The following is a 21,186-nucleotide window of genomic DNA, read 5'->3' as shown; positions in this document are numbered from 1 at the left end:
CTATAAATTTTCAATGTTCTCAAAACTTGAGCTGCATCTGTTCATTTAGTTTATCTGTTTCATTTTCAAGGTCTGTTGCAGAGGTTAACAAACTATTACCTGCAAATTAAGAATGCGATTGTAGTTTTAAATAATTAAGAAATAAAAAGCAAATTAATATTTAATGATACATGAAAATATTTTATTTTATTTTTAAATAAAATGTTAAATTTTATTTTCTGTGATTGTATTATGTGTATTTGTGTGTGAGAGAGAGAAAGACAGGGAGAGAGAGAGAGAGAGAGAGAGAGAGAGAGAGAGAGAGAGAGAGAGAGAGGTATGTGTTTGCAGATTTGTGTAGAAGTCAGAGGTCATCCCTGGGTGTTGTTTCTCATGAGACATCTACCTTTGTCTTTTGAGATAGGTCCTCATAGTCCTGGAGCTTGCCTAATAGTATAGGTTATCTGGTCAGTTAATCTCAGGATCTGTCCTTCTCTGCCTCCTTAGCACTGGGCTTACAAGAGTATCCAAAAAACTTAATATTTCCCTTTTCTTCATATTTTTTAAACATGCATATGTAATTATATTCTTGTGGGAAGCACTTCATGAAGCTGTCTTCCCAACTCTCCATGACTATTTTCATTAGACTATGGATTCCCATTTTGTTTTTATATTGATATTACCTCATTTATGTCATGATGGCAGTGATACCTTTAAGCCAATTAGCTTACATAACCCAAAGGATAATGAGCATCCAACTCTAGACACAAAGAATTTGATGATCCTTAGTTGAAAACATAGGGAAGGATCTTTTCACAGAATCTCTGATTAAATATTCCTTCATCTCTCTTCTTTGGTCACTAGTCCACTGTGATCTGGTTTCCTTTGAAGCATCTGTAAGTCACATTTTTTTTTTATGAGAAGGGCAATGTTAGCTGAACAGAGCCACTCATGTTATATCTTGTGAGAGTCACTGGCACTAGAGGAATTTTCAATTGTTCTTCAATATTTTATACTTTTGTTCTACTTCTTGGCAGAGACTTCTTTCTCACAGGAGCACAGTTTAATTATCTGGAGAATTCAACCTGAATTTCTTGGGGTATAAACTGGTTAGCATTTCATTTCTTGAGCCAAAATTCTGGGCAGAAATAACTTAAAGAAGAAAAGAAAAAGATATATTTTTAGTCACAGTCTCAGAGTTGTTAGTCCTTCATAATGCAGAATGCACTGATATACAACAGGGGATGATATGATTGAGCAGAGCTGCTGAAATCATGGTGGCTAGGAACTAGGGTAAAAGAGAGAAGGAAAGGGGAGGGAGGGAGAGAAAGAGAGAGGACAAGTGCCCTCATGGATCTATCTACTTCCAGCTGCTAGGTTTGACCTACCAAAGTAAATGGAACCTGCTAAAGTAGTGTTTCCAGATGGAGACTAAATATCCAGGTACATGCAGCAGTGACAGATATTGCATGACATTTTCATTTAAAATTCAACGTGGTCTTCATGCAAGAGGCTCTTTGGCAAAGCTCATATGATTCAATAAACAATATTACAGATGACCACATGGGTGAGACTTTTCCTTGAAGACAATAAACATTTACCCACCCCATATCACATACAAACAAAAACAGAAAAAACAATGTCATTAAACATTAACTAGGAAAATCAGTGAATTTACCTGAGTTACTTACAAGAGACTTGACAATTCAATGATGGATGCATCACCAAAATTCCACACCCGTATGAAAGCTGCAATTCTAAAGCTGTTTTTAAGACTCAGAATTAGCTGGACATGCTGTTAAATGTACTCACACAGTTTATAGACTGGATAAGAGAGGTGTCTGAGCCTTGTAAACTGTTTAAAAGAGCCTCCCTCAAGACCAGAAATGTTTCAACTTTGAAGATAATGCCACAAAAGCAATGGTGAAGGTTTGACTCCTGTGCCCATTACCATATTTATTTCCCAAGGATGCCATAGCAAAGTCTGCCATCTTGAGAGCTCAGATGCTAACATTGTATTTTTCTCATCATTCAAGGGGGAAAGGTTGCAGAAGATTGCCATTTAATTTGAGCAGATCTCTCTAACAATGATGGTGAACTATATTTTCCTGAGTGCTCTGTGGTTAGTATGAAGATATTGAAGGAATTTTGATGATGTTGAGTAGGCATTTGCCAAACACATCAGAAAGTTTTCCTTTACCAACTCTCACCTTCAAACATCTAGACATTGCATATCCCATTTTTCCTTCCCATAGACACAACAGAATGCAAAAAGAAAATCTCTTAGAAAAGAGTACCACCAAAAGTTTTTTTCTTTATTCATCTTTCCCTTTCCCTATCCCCTTCTGTCTCTGTTTATATTCCTCACTCTACTTCTCTATTTTTCTTTAAAAATTAATGTTTTCTAATGTATAATAAGAAATGATTGTTTGCAATGTTTGCTCTTCAAATGAAAGAAATATATTCGGAGATAGCCAGGTCAAAAGGCGAATTACCTCCTTTCTTTTTTTTCATTACAATATCATTTAGTGCATCCCAGTCTCATGAATTACTTTGCTAAAACTTTCTATTGTTTCTTGAATTAAGAGAGATCATGGGTTTAGTCATAAGTTAACATTTCATGAAATGAACTGGATTTTCTGGGCCTCAGTTCACTCTAACAAATTTAAATGACCAATGTTAGGAGGCAGAGAAAGCAGAGTTCTAGTGATTAGCTGTCACACTGAGATATGGGCAGCTCCTAGACATGGCTGGTACCAGACTTGGCCAACAGTGTACTGGAGTAATTTACTGTATATGTTGAATTCAAGTTGTATAATTGAACAGAATATATTTTTGGTGTGGTATTGAAGACCCATTGTGTGGCTAATTTTGACCAAAAATTGGTGAAAATTTCTTTAAAAAGCAAAACGGCAAATATTTTTGATTTGAGGATCAAATTTTACACACACACACACACACACACACACACAGAATCATATATGATATACATATACGTTTTTGTATTTCTCTTTTTGCTTTCTTTCTCCTCCATTTTTATTTTCTTCTTGAATAAATATTTAAAATTACAAAGTCCACTCTTATTTTATGACCCATATAAAAGCTTTGACTATAGCATGTTGACCTCTTTTCTAGATACTTAGCTTTCCATGCTGTCTTTCTACCCTATTAGTCTAGTAGCGGCCTCATTCAGTCCTTTGTGCTATTGCAGTAAGTGCACATGTCTTTACACAGGCGATCCCTGAGGCGTGAGAAGTGTCAGGAGATTTAAGGAAACTAACAAACAGTCCTAACTGATGATATCTGTTGTGCTAACCTAGAAGAAAAAAAAAACGAATTGCATATCTCATAATGTGTTTTGCTTTAAACAAGTTTAGAATTGGATGAGAAAATAAAATCTCTAAAGCCATGGGAAAGAATTTCTGAGAAGTAAACCTGAAAGCCTTAGAGCAAGGATGTCGAAGACATGGAACATGCTTAGCAAAAAAAAAAAAAAAAAAAAAAAAAAAAAAAAAAAAAAAAAAAAAAAACAAGCCTGTCACTTTGATAAGATTGGGCTGTAGGGACAAGATGGCTTAGTGAGGAGTCAGACTGAATCAGTCTCTGAAGACCAAGGGACCTTGACTCTGCTGAGATGGCTGGGCTATTCCAGCCCCCACAGAGTGCAGAGTTGAGCTGGTTCTGACCCTGCCTTGGGCCCAACTTCTGCCTGACCACTCTGGGACATTCCAAGCCGGGTCGGCAGGCAGACTGAATCAGTCCCTGAGGATCCAGGGACACTGACTCTGCTTAGTTCACTGGGCTACTCTGCCCCCAGGCAGTGCAGACAACAGAGTGCAGAGAGTGCAGAGGTGAGCTGCTTTGGCCCCTGCTTTGGGCCCAATGTCCACCTGCCTACTCTGGGAACTCCTGCCCTGGGGGTGTACAGGCAGATTGAATTGGCCCCTGAAAACCAAGCGAGCCTGACTCTACTGAGACCACTGGGCTATTCTGGCCTCTATGCAGTGCAGAGGCAGATTGAATGGGCCCCTGAGGAGCAAGCAATCTAGAGTCTGCTGGCATCTATGCCCTAGTACTGCTCTCGCCCACCTGGAGAGTGAGTGCCTCAGACCTGCCTGCACCCACCTTGAGACCCATCAGAGTACCAGAACTAATTGCACCCACCTGAAGAGAACCCCAGACCCATATACACATGAAAGGAAGAGACACCACCTGCACCTACTGGAAGAAGAGATGGGAGGAACACATCCAACAACAGGACGTGTTTTTAACCACCAGATTCTATGGACTCTACCCTAGCAAGACATGAACATCTGAACACAGATGAAGCAGAAGAGATCAACCTTAAAAACAACTTCATGCAGATGAGAGAGACCCTAAGAGACAAAATCAGAAAATCCTTCAGAGAAATTGAAGAAAAGACAAACCAAAAGATGGAAGAAATCAAGGAAAGCCTTTTCAAATACAATAAAACAGCTGAAGGAAACAGTTCAAGGGCCTGAAAACCGAAATAGAGACAATAAAGAAAACATAAAGAGAGGGAATGCTGGAAGTGGAAAAGCTGAGTAAACAATCAGGCACCACATATGCAAGCATAACCAACAGAATACAAGAGATGGAAGACAGAATCTCAGATGCTGAAGATAAACTAGAGGAAATAAATTCATCAAGGAAAGAAAATCTTAAGTCCAACATATCCTTAACACAAAACATCCAGGAAATATGGGACACTGTGAAAAGACCAAACCTAAAGATAATAGGTATAGAAGCAGGTGAAGAAACCCCTTTCAAAGGTGCAGAAAACATATTCAACAAAATCATAGAAGAAAACTTCCCCAACCTAAAGAAAGACATGCCAATGAAAGTACAAGAAACCTACAGAAGGCCAAATACAGTGGACCACCAAAGAGACCCCTTCCCCACATAGTAATAAAACAACAAACATACAGAATAAACAAAGAATATTAAGAGCAGCAAAGGAAAAAGCCAACTAACATATAAAAACAAACCTATCAGAATTACACCAGACTTCTCCATGGAAATTCTGAAAGCCAGAAGGACCTGGATAGATATTCTACCAACTCTGAGAGAACACAGCCCAGACTACTATACCCAGCAAAGCTTTCAATCACTATAAATGGAGAAAATAAGATATCCATGACAAAACCAGATTTAAACAATATGCAACCACTATTCCAGCATTATAGAAAGTACTGGAAGGAAAACTCCAACCTAAGGAAATTAACTACATTCACAAAAACATAGGCAATAGATAATCCCACTTTACGAAAACACAAAAGAAAAAGCAAGGTAAATCTACATACAATACCACTACCAACAATAAATCAAAACAAACCTGAATAAAGACTCAGTGGGCCTTAATTTCCCTCAATATTAATGGTCTTAACTCACATATAAAAAGACAAAGGCTAACAGATTGGATATGAAGACAGAATCCATCCTTCTACTGCATACAAGAAACACATGTGGAATTCAAAGACAGACATTACCTCAGAGTAAAGTGTTGGAATAAGATATTCCAATCAAATGGACCCAAGAAATGAGCTGGGGTAGCTATCCAAGTATCTAACCAGTTAGACTTCAAACTAAAACCAATCAAAAGAGATGAAGAAGGTCATTTCATACTCATCACAGGAAAAATCCGTCAAGAAGAACTCTCAATTCTAAACATCTATGCCCTGAATACAAAGGTACCAACATTCCTAAAAGAAACATTATTAAAACTCAAATCACAATTAAGACCTCACACAGTTTTAGTGGAAGACTTCAACACCCAACTTTCACCACTGGACTGGACCACCAGACAGAAACTGAACAAAGAGAAAAAGGAACAAACAGAAGTTATGACCCAGTTGGGATTAACAGTTATCTATAGAACATTCCATCCAAACACAAAGAATATACCTTCTTTTCAGTATCACATGGAACCTTCTCAAAAATCGACCACATACTAGGCAACATAGCAAACCTCAACAGGTACAAAAAATTGGGAATAATACCCTGTGTCTTATCAGAACACCATGCTTTGAAGTTAGAATTCAAAAACAACACAAAAACAACAGAAAACATACCAACATGCAAATTGAACAACATTCAACTGCACCATTCCTGGATCAAGGAAGAAATAAAGAAAGAAATTAAAGACTTTCTAAAATTCAATGAAAATGAAGACACAACATACCCAAACTTATGGGACACTTTAAAAGCAGTACTAAGATGAAGTTCATAGCTCTAAGTGTTCACATGAAGAAACTAGAGAATAGTCACACCAGAGAGTTGACATCACAGCTGAAATCTCTAGAACAAATGGAAGCAAATTCACCCCAGAGGAGTAGACAACAGGAAGTGATCAAACTGACTGCAGAAATCAGTAAAGTCAAAACAAAGAAAACAATTCAAAGAATCAATCTAACAAAGACTTGGTTCTTTGAGAAAATCAACAAGATAGACAAACCTTTATCCAAACTAACCAAAAAGCAGAGAAAGAACATGCAAATTAACAAAATCAGAAATGAACAGGGGGACATAACAACGGACACTGAGGAAATCCAGAGAATCTTCAGGTCATAATTTCAAAATCTATACTCCATGAAATTTGAAAATATAAAGGAAATGGACAATTTTCTGGACAGGTATCTCTTACCAAAATTGAATCAAGAACAGATAAGCAACTTAAACAGACCTGTAACCTCTAAGGAAATAGAAGCAGTCATCAAAAGTACCCCAACCAAGAAAAAAAAAAAAAAAAAAAAAAAAAAAGAAGAAGCAGAAGGTTCATTGCCAAACTCTTTTTACGAGGCTACAATTACCTTGGTACCCAAGCCACACAAAGACACAACTAAGAAAGAGAACTATAGACCAATATCCCTCATTAACATGTATGCAAAAATACTCAATAAAATGCTGGCAAAACAAATCCAAGAACATACCAGAAAAAATCATCCAATGTGATAAAGTAGGCCACATCCTTGGGATGCAGGGTTGGGTCAACATTGGAAATTCTGCCAATGTTATCCACCATATAAACCTACTGAAGAAGAAAAACCACACAATCATCTCACTAGATACTAAAAAAGCCTTTGACAAAATCCAACATTCCTTCATGATAAAGGTCCTGGAGAGACCAGGAATAACAGGAACATAGCTGAACATAATTAAAACAAAATACAGCAAACCAACAGCCAATATCAAGCTAAATGGAGAGAAACTCAAAGCTATTCCTCCAAAATCAGGAACAAGACAAGCTGTCCACTCTTTTCATATCTCTTCAATATTGTCCTAGAAGTTCTAGCTAGATCAATAAGACAACAAAAGGAAATCTAGGTGATACAAATTATAAAGGAAATAGTTAAGCTTTCACTGTTTGCAAATGATATGATAGTCTACATACGTGAACCCAAAAACTCTACCAGGGAACTCCTACAGCTGATAAACACCTTCAGCAAAGTGGCAGGATACAAGATTAACAACAAAAAAAATCAGTAGCCCTACTATATATGGATGATAAATGTGCTGAGGAAGAAATCAGAGAAACATCACCTTTTACAATTGCCACAAACAACATAAATTACCTTGGGGTAACACTAACCAAAAAAGTGGAAGACCTGTATCATAAGAATTTTGAGTCTTTAAAGAAATTAAAGAAGATACCAGAAATTGGAAAGATCTTAGCTATCAGGGAAATGCAAATCAAAACAACTCTGAGATACCAACTTACACCTGTCAGAATGGCTAAAATTAAAAACACCAATGACAGTTTGTGCTGGAGAGGTTGTGGAGAAAGAGGAATACTCCTCCACTTCCAGTGTGATTACCAACTTGTACAGCCACTTGGAAATCTGTATGGCGATTCCTCAGAGAAATGAGAATCAGTCTACCACAAGATCCAGCAATTGCACTCTTAGGCATATAGTCAAAAAAATCACATTCCTACAACAAGGACATCTGTTCAACTATGTTCATAGAAGCATTATTTGTAATAGCCAGAACCTGGAAACAACCTAGATGCCCCTCAACTGAAGAATGGATAGAAAAAATGTGGTACATTTACACAATGGATTACTACTAAGCAGGAAAAAAAGGCAATGGAATCTTGAAATTCGCAGGCAAATGGATGGAACTAAAAGAAACCATTCTGAGCGAGGTAACCCAATCACAAAAAGACAGGCATTGTATGTACTCACTCATATGTGGATTTTAGACATAGTGTAAAGGATTGCCAGCCTGCAGCCCAGGCTGCTGGAGAAGCTGGTAAACAAGGAGGACCCTAAGAGAGACATACATGGTCCCCTGGAGAAGGGCAAAGGGACAAGACCTCCTGAGCAAATTGGGAGCATGGCAGGAGTGGAGAGAGAACTAGGAGAATGAGAAGGGAAGAAGAGGAGGAATGAGGAAGACATGATTGGACAGGGAGGTTGAACTGGGGGAAGAACAGAAGAGAGCAAGATAAGAGATAGTCTAATAGAGGGAGACATTATAAGTTCAAAGAGAAATCAGGCACTAGGAAAATGTCTGGAGTGCTACAAAGATAACACCAACTAACAAACAACAGAGGATGGGCTACCTTAAATGCCCTCTCCTGATAATGAGATTGATTACTAATTCATATGCCATCGTATAGTCATCAACCAGCAGCTGGTGGAAATAGAAGCAGACACCCACAAATAAACCTTGAACTACTCTGAAATCCAGATGCAGAGAAAGATGACTGATGAGCAAAGGGGTCCATACCAGGCTAGTGAAATCCAAAGAAACAGCTGACCTGAACAAGTGAAAACTCTTGGTCCCCAGACTGATAGCTGGGAAACCAGCATGGGACTGATCCAGACCCACTGACTGTGGCTGTCAGTTAGGAGACCTTGGAAATCTATGGGGCCTCTTGTAGTGGATCAGTACTTATCGCTACCATAGGAATGGACTTTAGGAGCCCATCCCACAAGGAGGGATACTCCCTGAGCCTAGACACAAGGGGTTGGCCTAGGCCCTATCCCAAAGAATATGACAGGCTTAAAAGGCCCCCTATGGGAGGCTTCACCCTCCCTGGGAGCAGAAAGGGTATGGGATAGGTAGGGTTTTAGTTGGGGGGGGCTAGGTGAGAAGGGGAGGGAAAGGGACCTGGGATTGTCATTTAAAATGATTTTCTTTCTAATAAAAAAGGAGAAAAAAGGAATAAATGATGAAGAGGTGGCAAAGGTCTTTGAGAAAAAAAAGAGAGAAACCCTAAGACAACCACCATGCTTGGCCTTTTTTTTTTCTTTTTTTAATTGGTCTATACACATATGAAAATGCATACACTATGAAAAAATAAAGGTATCAATTTATGATTTTACTTTATTTTCTTCCTGTATTATCTTGCACATGTTAAGCAGCTGCTCACTCATTCCTGTGGATCTTTGAATGGTGTCCCTGGGTCAAGTTAAAAGTCAGAAGGCCACTTGCTTTTACCTTGTTTTGTTGTAGGGTTTTCTTTTTCTTCTGTGTTTGGTTTTGGCAGTGGGTCTTTTTGGAAATTATGACAGATGGTTCTAGAAAATGTGTTAATCATTTGAGGGCTGGGTTTTATATGTGACCTACTTCTTAAACCCTTCTCTCTCTTGTAAAAATTCTTCCAAGCTTCAATATCAGTAAATTCTGGTTTCTCTGCAAAAAAAAAAAAGAAAAAAGAAAAGATGACTTAGTGCATAAATGCACTTGCTCTACAACCTGAAGACCTGAGTTTATGTCTAGAATCCATGGTGGAGAAAATTGATTCCTGAGAATCATCTTATGAATTCTCCATGAGTACCATGACACATATGTGCTTGCACTCATATAAATACCATATACACACAGATATACATAATAATAATAATAATAATAATAATAATAATAATAATATGATAAAACATTTAAGTAACTTAAGTAAATACCAAGATCTGATAGTCTTGATAGATTGCTCAGTAGTTAGCGTAAGTTTTTCTAGCAAATCATCTGGGTTCAGTCCCCAGCTCCCATTACCCAGGACACACAAAGCAACTAGCAGACATCCTAACCCCAATTCTGGGGGATCCAGCATGCTGTTCTGATTTCTGTGTACCTGATGCATACACATGGCAAACATACATACATGTAGGGAAAGCATGCATACACATAAAATAAAATGTTTTTAAAATGTTAATTGTTTTATACAACCCTATTTAAAAAATTGGGAGGTGAATAGTTAAAGTGAAAGATACTTAAAAATAGATATTTTAAAAGGCTGATAATTTTCCATTTTTCCAAGTCTAGAGAACCTGCATCTCATTGATATCTGGTATTTAAAATGTACATTTTATAGTAAACATGTTTAAAACACATTTTAGTAATACATTTCCCCTCTTTGTATTCTCTGATCTCTTCTGAGAGAGCAGAAATTTTGCTTAATCATGTTCTATGTAGAAAAGATACCGAATTAGTTTTTAGAGAAGCATGATTAATTTAAATCTGATTTTTTTCATTTCACTGTAGAACATTTTCCAAATCACAACTCCTTGAATATATATTAATTTTTTAAAACTGTTAACACATATGAGTGAGAACAGCTCTAGTCATTATTTGATATAAAAAGTCTAAAAACAAAGTTGGTTTGAGATGTCTCTGTGTTTATCAGCTAACCAGTTACAGAATTTCTGTTTTGTACATATAGGTTGAAGAAATAAGATTTATGGTCATAGACAAAGGGCAAAGGACTTTGTTACTCACAGTAAAAATGGCAGATGGAGATTAATTTCAGTGTTTCAAAGTTTGGGTAGGTTCACAGTATCATAGATGGGGGTCAAAGAAGGGTTTTATTGTGGGTGTTTGCACATACTATGGGCTTTACTGCTGGAGTAGGACTCTAAGCTAGATGGATTCACCACTTTGACAGACAAGGAAAGCAAGATGAATATTTGTCCAAAGTGAGACATTACCTCATCCCTCAAGTTTTCTGTCTGCAAACACAGCCCTGAAAACCATTCAGATGAGGGGTTGTCAAGGCCTTGTGTTTTTTATGCATACAATAAGAACATTCACAGATGCTCATAGTCCATCAACCACTGATTCTTTCCTCAAGGACTAGAACAATTCCTGTGTATTTCAAATCATCTTGTGCAATACTTATCTCAAACACATGTGAACTGATGAAAATCATTATCCCACATGCCAACAAAGTGCTTGAAGTGAGTTTTAATTATTCTTATATGTGTGATCTTTGTTAAATCAACATAAGTTTTACATTTTCTAATGTGTTCATAGTATGAAACTCCCATTAATTATTACTAGGAGCTGAAAAATCCATTACCAGTCTCAATCACAAAATATAATATTCCTTTAAGAAATTTAGTTCTTGCTGTGATCTAAAAATTATTTTGTTAAATTTAATTTTATATATCAAAATAACTTTTATTGGTTGTATTGATGTCCCTTACAACTTTAATTTCATCTCTCACTATTTCTTTTACATTAAATATTTTTCAGTTAAACAAACACATATAAAGACAATGTTAGAAAGTGGCATTTGAGTCTGGATTCCCTCAAAAGATCTACCTCTAACAATGATTTGAGTAAAATTTTCATTGTTTGGAAAAGGTTGCTGAAAACACTAGTCAGGAGTATAGAAGTGCATCAGGAGAGCACAAATTGACAAAGAAAAGATGTACTACCAAGCAATCAACTTAAGTAATTCAGTTTAATATAATCTGGGGCCTCTAGGAGCTACCACAAACAGTTGCATCATATGTATCTAGCCTGAGTTAGATGAGATCCTGAAGTTAAAGCATTACTCTGTCAATATTTTCAGCTACCTTTGACGGCATATAATTTTACTTTTAAAATTTACTTGAGACAATATCTAATTATGTAGTTCAAGCTGTCATACAATTTGAGAGTTATCCTTCAATCTTCATCTCCTAAGTAGTGGGATTAGAATGTCTCAGGAACTCTAACTCCTGATTAGTTTTGAGTGAGTGGAAGTTGTTAGTGTACTCTAGATACTAGAAGAAAGTCTGAAGAAAGTGGAATGATAGCAGTTAGGAAATACTTCTAAGGCTGGAGAGACATGGGTGAACAGACTAAATACTATCAGATTTTTAATCTTTTCTTTACTATGTTAAACATTTTGAGATTATTTATGTATATTAGAAATAATACATATCCTATTTACCTTAGTGATATCTCAAAGATACCCAACTGATGTGCATGTTATTCTCTAAGGGAGTACGTATGAAGGACAGTGATGCCATAGTAGAGCAATACACTGTTGTTATATAAATTCTAAGAACCTTATGAGACGTTGCTAGATTCCCTTAAGCCCACCTTTAAGTGGATTAACAATCCTTAAATTCTACTGTAATTTAGACATTGAAACATTTCCACAGTTGAAAACCATATTTCCCCCAATCTTTCCCATGTAGTAGTTAATATTGATTGGCCACTTGACTACATCTTAATCTTCTAGGCTTCCACTTCAGGTGCCATTCCTACTGCCTGCTCCCTCCACTCCTCTATCAAAGACTTTGTATGAAACCATGAATTCAAATGAAGTCTTCTATAAGTTTCCTTGGTCACGGTTTTATCATGTTAATAGAAAAACAATTAATATACTAGCCAAGCACAAGATTCCACCACTCTCTACTTTCCAGCTACATATGCAACTTGGCCAGCCTCAGGGAGCTCCCACTGTTATAGACTCCCACTGTATTCCCACTGTTATAGACTATGTCCTCAAATGTGATTTCTTCCTTAAGTTGTTTTCTAGGGTGTGTTATCACAGCTACAGGAAAAGTATCTCAGACAAAACGTGTCCTGAGATTACACTTTTCCCTAATAGCAAGTGGTTGTTCTCTGATCATTTCCTCTCTGGCTAAGCTACTCTATTCTACACTCTTTGTAGTTAGTACCTTCTCAGCTTCCCATGATTCTACATTGCTGCTTTTAGATGACTTGAGTTCTACACTATTGGCCCCTGTCTTTTGCACACTGCTGTGGTCTCTTATTAACATTTGTCCCTAAGGTAGTACTATTAACAGAAAAGTTTTGGTATTTTATAATTTTTTTTCTGAAACATTAGAAGTAACAGAAGAATTTGCTAACAAAACTTAGTGACAATAAGAACAGTAACAAATATAGTTAGTTCTAAAATTATGTAGTGTCTTAGTATGGCCAGTTTTCTCCCTGAGGACTTTCTAGCACGTTTCCTGTCAATTTTCTTTAGTTTGTGATTTGACATCTTCTATTTTGAGCTTCAAATTGAAGGAAGAGAAAATGTGACACTCTTCCCACTAGATTCCACTGAAAAAAATTGTTAATGGGTCACTTTTTAACTAGTGAACATGATATTTTTTATTTATAGAGCATTAGGCAAACCTTTTAAAATCTTGCTCTTCCTCTATCTAGACCTTAACTTTGGGAACAAAGTTATGTTGGTAATTATACTAAAGGATAATTACTTACTTATAAAATGGGTTACTTTTCTTCTTATCAAAACTAGATACAAATATCAAAAAATTATTACCAAATTTAAAAGACATTACTTTGCATTCCTTTGCATCTACCAATGAATTTCAGATATTGAGGTAGTGCTCCTTAAACCTTTCTGACTCACACATTTGTAATATTTTAGAGACATAGTACTCTAGAGAGGACAGCAAGGGTTATAGTTTGTATTACTGAATAGCAGTGTAACTCTCAGAAAGTTTAGATGAGGCAAACCACTTTCTGAATCCATGCTTTCAGTTTAATCAGCCATATCCAGGCATCTCTGGTCAAATGGCAAACATTTTGCAGAATAAAACACACTTACCCATAGGTCTGGTGATTCATTTCTATCATTGTATCAAGAGGGTTGCCATGGGTACAAAGCAAAGCTGAGGTTATTTTGGGAGTTCCATGCCTGCCTGGGGTACAGAATGACACCATATCTCAAATAAAGCAAAGCTAAGCCAACAAAGTTAAACCAAATAACAACAACAAAACAAAGCACAACACTTTGCTAAACATCTACCTACAGATGTGAAAGGTCAGGGAAAGACAAAGTGCACAAGGAAGAAAGTCACTGAAATAGGAGAGCAGGTTGAGAAGCACCTGTGGATGCTCTGTGTCGAGATTAAGAAACAGCTGACCTGAACAAGGGGTTGCTCATGGACCCTAGACTGATAGCCTGGAAACCAGCATAGAACTATTCCAGAACCCCTGAAGGAGGATGTCAGTTTGGAGGTCTGGACAATCTGTGGAGCCGCTGGTAGTGGATCAGTATTTATCTCTAGTACACAAATGGACTTTGGGAGTGCTCTCCACTTCCCTGTCACACTGGGGAAGGTCTAGGCCCTGCTCCAAGGATATGACAGACTTTAAAGATCCCCCATGGAAAGCCTCACCCTCCCTGGGGAGCAGAAAGGGGTTGAGATAGGGCCCCTTTGGGAGCAGAGGAGGAGGGGAGGGAAAGGGAACTGAGATTGACCTGTAAAAGAAGCTTGTTTCCAATTTAAATTAAAAAAAGAAGAAAAAGTAAGAAAGAAAGCAGAGAGCGATCTGCCCATTTACAGACTAAGGTTTACAGACAAACTAAGGTTTATAAGGGAGAAAACAGCCAAAAGAGATGGTGACAAATCTTCTGCCCTTTACAGGAGATTGGGCATTGCTCGCTGCTAGAAGTGACCAAAAAGTGATGAACACAGGAAAATACAGTCAGTTGATTCACCTTGTGTAGCCAGCCATTGCTGGGTTTTAGCAGAAGGTAGGGTTAGAAGTGGGAAGCAGGATTCTAGGAAAAATGAGTTAGTTTCCTTCTGGGAATGCAAATAACTGTTTTTTTTTTCAGGGAGATCATCACTATTTAAATTAAATGAAGGAGTTTAACAAAATGCTGTGATATTGCCCAGCATAAGGAACCACCTAAAACTTTTTTGGGGGTTAGAAAAGTTGAGTGCAGTGCTTCTTCCTGGTGAGAGACAATCTAGTAAGTATTGCTATATGGCTGGAGAACTCAGAAAAAAATGTAACTCTGAACAGAGTCTTGGTCTCAAAACTAAACATACAAAAATTTTCTTTTTTTCCTTTCCTCAAGTGTTGGGCTAACTCCCATTAGCTTGCAAATGTCGATTTGCTTTAATTTTTTTTATTTTTTTCAGGAATCTGGAGGGGCAGAAGCCAAAAACAGAAGAATAAACAAATAAATTGTCCATGTAGCAAGAAGAAAGTGGCAGAAAAAACTAAATTCAGTAATCTCAAATATCTTTAAAATGGCACTTAGAATGTCAACCCTCATTAGTGCTTTGTTTTTTAATAGAAATAATAAGAGGATAGGCACTAGGGAAGCAGAAAGAAAAGATCAAAGACACGTGAAGAAATCTATCCCTGGGAAAATAATTAAAAAATAATAGATTTTGTGTACAAAACTAAAACAAGGGAATTAATTTCTCTATTGGTCTTTTCATCCTGGAATCAAAAGGACTCAATTGTTCACCTCCCATATCAAGTTCTGCTTGAATGCTCTGGTTTTGGTTTTCTTTAAAATTTAGTTGTCTTTTATCACTAAGTTTTCTGTGTATTTAATGTTAGTCTTCTAAACCTGATCATAAGAAAACCAAAGAAAAGATCATATTTCATGGTTTTAACAACTTGTTTTTCACCTGTGATCTTGAACAACTAAATGGAAAACAGTATGTAAAATACAATGATGAGCTAGAAATTGGCTTTACAGAATTCTAGGATTCACAGATATACTTGTGAATGAAAATAAAATCCCCTTTCCAATGACTATTCTAGTGTGGCTAGTAAGTTAGACAGCTAACCAACGGGAAACAAAATAAAACTCTTCAAAATTCGAGAGTTACAAATACTGGAGGAGAAAGTTTAAAAAACAATGGGAGATAGGCATGATGGCACATGCCTTCAATCCCAGTACTCAAGAGGCAGAGGCATGTGGATCTCTTTGACTTCAAGGTTAGAATTTTCTACGTAGGTATGCCAGGTCAGCCATGCCTAGAAAGTGAGACTCTGGGATGGGAGGAGTCGAGAGAGAGAGAGAGAGAGAGAGAGAGAGAGAGAGAGAGAGAGAGAGAGAGAGAGAGACAGAGACAGAGACAGAGACAGAGACAGAGAGAGAGACAGAAAGAGGGAGGGAGGGAGAGAGGGAGGGAGTGAGGAAGGGAGAGAGTCTGTGTAGAGGTGTTATTTTAGAGGAGTAGACCAGATAGTATTGTCTAAGAAAGTGAGGGGAGAGGCTCAAACTTGAAGAATGAGGGATTAGCCAACAATAAAGTGATTCAGAAAAAGAACCTTTCAGGTACAGAACTCTTGTAAGGAGAAGACTGTGATTGGATTGAACTAGATAGTATCAAAAGAAGCAAGTTGCTATGACAGTGGAAAATGAGAGATAGCAGTACATGAGATGAAACAGGAGTCAAGAGGCTGGGTCAGAATGGCCTTACAGGCTTGATAGGGTTGAGGCCAGCCTGAGTGTCTTGCTTGCACACTGTCTACTCTGTATCTTTATTTATTTATTTATTTATTTATTTATTTATTTATTTATTTATTTATTTATTTATTTGGTTTTTCGAGACAGGGTTTCTCTGTGTTGCTTTGGAGCCTGTCCTGGCACTGGCTCTGGAGACCAGGATGGCCTTGAACTCACAGAGATCTGCCTGCCTCTGCCTCCCAAGTGCTGGGATTAAAGGCGTGCACCACCAATGCCCAGCCTACTCTGTATCTTTTACCTCTTCTACTTACCCGTGCAATTTTCTTTACATTGAGCTATTCAGCAAGGAAGCAAGTGGTTTAGCAGAGTGAATGGGTGACATGAACACATGGCCTTTCCCATAGAAGAGAAATGAAATACAAGTATTTGGCTCTGTATTTTATATCCTTTTTGGCTATGAGAGTGCATAATTTAAGAAAAAGTCTTGAATCGGAACTATCACCGAGTGACCATTCTGCAGCACCCTGGGAGTAGCATGAGGTATGTATGTCGATATAACAAAACATTAAACACAGAGAGAAATGTGAGGACCTTGGCTGTGTTCCTAGGGGAGTGTCATTCTGAAATGGCAGTTATACTGAAATGACAGCTGCTTAAATATAACCCAGCACCAGTTTCCACTGTACTCATGAGAGTGTAGGAAAATAAAATCAGTAATGGAATGGGGACTGTGCTATGTCCAAAAGAGATTACGAAGTAGAAAGTTAATAGCAGAGCCCCCCCTTTCATCTTCCCATGTGTTCATTTGGCACAAGTTGATGTCCTCACATGGCCTTTGGAATCAGAGAATGGACGGATTCTTTTGACTGGCCCCATTTACATGTTTGAACTCTCTGGAACACAGTTTCGAATGTGTGGGAAAATGAAGTCGCATTTCATTAAGAATAATGAAAAGGGCATTGGAGTCAGAGTCTCCATTGTGGTTGGAGGTAGCTGAGCAGCATTTAATCGTAGTGCCTCCCTTTCATTAACTTTGTAGTATGAAAAAGAAATAGAATTGGTTCTTTCTAGATGTATTATGATGTAAGGAAAAAATTGGCCTGTTTTGAAACTTTCTGGAAAAGTGTTTTGTTGCTGTTGCTGTTAATAATATAACAAAGAAAAGGGGAAAAGCAAGGGAACATTTTCTTGTCTTTTTCAATCCACACTGTTACAATACTAAACCTTTTGCCTGTAGCCTTTCAAGGCTCCTACTTCTAATTCGATTTTTATTAATGTTTGGTAAAAATAAGAGTTGGAGGCTTATATCTTTTTATTACAAATATCCTTCAATTTAGGATATGCCCTGGGAACTTTGATGCTGTGTGTGGGGAGGAGATTGCTAAATAAGCACCAAAATTGGATCTGACAAAACCATTCTGTAGTATTCAGTCTTCCAGGGATCAACCATGAATGCTTTTTCCTCCAGAAACTTCTTTGCATGTCTAGTGTGCTTCTCTTGATTTGAACAGTTATACTCCTACAGCTAACTCTCAGGGAACTTGCTCAGATAAAAACTCCAGACTATATTTTTTTGCAATCCTGAACATTGAATATTTCAAAAACAATTTGAAGCCCACACTATAGGTCTCCTGGAAACCATGTAAATGACATAAAATTATATTTACTGTTAGCATTTCCTAGACTTAGTAAGAAAGAAGGAAAATCTATAGGCAAATAAGCTTGTGAAATTTTTCTAGCCTTTCTACAGTTTTCCATCCACAGGCAGTCTCCAATAGTGTTTATTATGATCAAACCACACTGGTGCCCAGTATGTTCTTTCCCTGGAAATCTCTATCTGTGTATAGCAAACTCACTTATTGTTTTATGAAGCACAGAAATGGTTGAGATTTCATTAAACACTAAAAGTATCAGAGCACATAAAAATATGAAAAATAGAAATGCCTAAATGTAAATACTGACCCCACTACTCAAAGGCCCAGACACTGAATCACTAAAATCTCTCTTCCACTCTTGTTTGTGAGTAAAGTATCATCTAAAGATGGTGCAAAGGGCCAGCAGCAAGGGGCAGCAGGTAAAGATGCTTGCCATCAAGCCTGGTGACCTGAGTTCTATCCCTGGGACCCAACTGGCAAAACAGAACAACAACCAACTCCTGCTAATTGTCCTCTCGCCTTCACATGCACACCATGGCATGTGTTTGTCAGGTGTAAATACACATGTACATAAGCACAAAATAAACGTATATATATAATTTCTAAAAGTGATTCCTGGGATTTCCTTTGCTTTTTAGAAGACACACACATGGTAGGATTTTTTTTTCAGATTTTATGAAAACAGAGGTGTTGAGAAGAATGGATTTAACTATACCCTCAATCTTTTATTATACCTTTCCTCCTATAAAAACAATTCCATATTTTTGTTCTGGAAGTCATCATTGTATGAAAATCCTTTCTAGTCCCTCATATGAATGGTACACACTCACTGTGGGTCGGTCAAATATGACTTCCTTATTATTGGTAAATTTATTCAGAAATAAATTCAGAAAGAAAACCTACTTGATGCATTTGTGTTGGGGTGTAGACTGAGAATTATTAAAGAAGTAAACATATTTACATCATCTTATTATGGCTAAATTCAAATACATAAAGATATGTACACATAGTCTTTCTGTCTGTCTGTGTGCATGTATATTTAAAAATCCACTGTGAAGATCTTAAATATGGGGGAGCATTTTGTTATAGTGATGGGTATACAGTCCAGGGAAACGAGTGTGAGATCCATGCAACTAAAAGGAGAAAAGGAAGGAAAGTTCCAAGAACCAAATTGCATAAATAGAGTGCAAAGATACAGAGGTTTGAAAATCATTGTATTTCTGCTAGTTGTTTCAAACTTAGGCATACATCCCAATTCCCCTGAGGGTGTGTGCCTACTGAAACTCTTGAATATTACCTAAAACTTTAGACTTTAAGAGCGCTCCATGGGGCCCAGGATTCAGTCTTTCTGGTCACTTTCCATATTGTGCTAGTACCATTTGTAAGAAGACTGTTTTTAGGACCAGTAGCCAAAAGGACATGCATGCTTCCATGCTCAGCATACATGTACTATTGTGTCTCAGCAAAAGCATAGCTAAAACCACATAGATTCATGTCTCCCATCTGCCTTTCCTATATGATTCTAACACCCCTGCCTTCCTTTGCTCACAGGAACCCCATTTTACAGTGTAGATAGTATTCCCAAGACTTTCGTGTTACTTGCAGTATAGTCTTAGAATCATTCTCAGTAGAGTGAATCTTCTATCAAGATTCATGTTGTATAGTACCTGCCAGGTAAATACCAAATGCTTCTAAGCATATCCATGAATGAATTTGAGATGGAAAAGTTATTTTAAGATATAGCGTCACTCTATAGGTCTCACTCAGTATATCTGGCAGGCTCAAAATCCAAGAAACCTCCTGACTCAGCATCCTACACACTAGAGTTACAGGCATGAACCACTATGACTAGCTTGAAATGAAAGCCATTCTTAAATGGAATTCTTAAATTGCCTTAAGTGACTCAGTTTAATACAAGCAGGGAGTTGTGAAGTTATCAGTTGGAGGATGAATTTGAAACATTGTCTCTTCTTCCTTCTTCTTCCTTCTTCTTCTTCTTCTTCTTCTTCTTCTTCTTCTTCTTCTTCTTCTTCTTCTTCTTCTTCTTCTTCTTCTTCTTCTTCTTCTTCTCATAGAAAGTTACTGTGTAGCTATTTCATCTAAGATGAAACATTCTATCCTGAAGGAAGTTCATGAAGTAAATGAAACTTAGAAGTTTAAGAAAAAAATAAAACAACAACAATAACTAAAACAAAACAACAACAATACAAAGACAGATAAGCCTCAGGAAGCTCCTGAAACATACAAGACTTATATCCCATCTTCCCTCCCCTAAGGTTATACAATGGTATCAACTGTTGGGGGAGGGATGATTCCCAGCAGAACTGCCTGTGAATGCAGTAGAGAGTTCCAGGAATACAGATTACTTGTAGTTGTCACTCATGCTGGGATGGGATTTTAGTGATGAAGCTACATTTGAGTCACTTATGCTCACTGGCAACCTAAACTTCAGTGAAACTGATTCATTGATCTGATGCTAGTGTCCTATATAGAGTAAACAGACATTTATTCACATATACCTAAGAAGTCACAAGATAAGCACAGATCAGCCGCAGGGAGAGTTTGAAGGTTAGGCTTATTTTTATACATATAGGCTTAAGAGTATCCTTGTTTCCTTCATACATCATTTGCAGAGAAACAGCCTGTTTGTTGGCATTCTCACTCTTACTTTCTCTGTGGATTTAAACACTAGGCTAGCACTATTTTCCATTCTATTTTTATTTAATGTGTATGGGTGTTTTGTCTGCATGTATACAGTTCCAGTGGAGGCCAACAAAGTGCATTAGATCCCATGGGACTGGAGTTTCAGGTAATGAGCTACCATTTAGGTCCTAGAAATAAAACCTTTGTCCTCTGCAAGAGCAGTCATGTCTCTTCACTGCAGAGACAGAGGGATCTCCCCAGACCCAAGGAACAACATTGATTCATACCTCATCAATGTTAATGATGGAGACAGCCACGAAGGCTTCTGCCCTCATGGAAGAGTACTCAGGTGCAATGTAATATAGTGACTGTCTCAGAGACTGATCCCTTCTTATCTCTATTAGCATCCTAGGCTCTACTAAACCAGATGTTTCAGCCCATGGCCCATTTCTGCTTGAACAGAGCCTCTTCCAC

The sequence above is a fragment of the Cricetulus griseus genome, chromosome 8, assembly GCF_003668045.3.
Source record: "Cricetulus griseus strain 17A/GY chromosome 8, alternate assembly CriGri-PICRH-1.0, whole genome shotgun sequence".
NCBI lineage: Eukaryota > Metazoa > Chordata > Mammalia > Rodentia > Cricetidae > Cricetulus > Cricetulus griseus.
Note: the sequence above shows the minus strand (reverse complement) of the source record.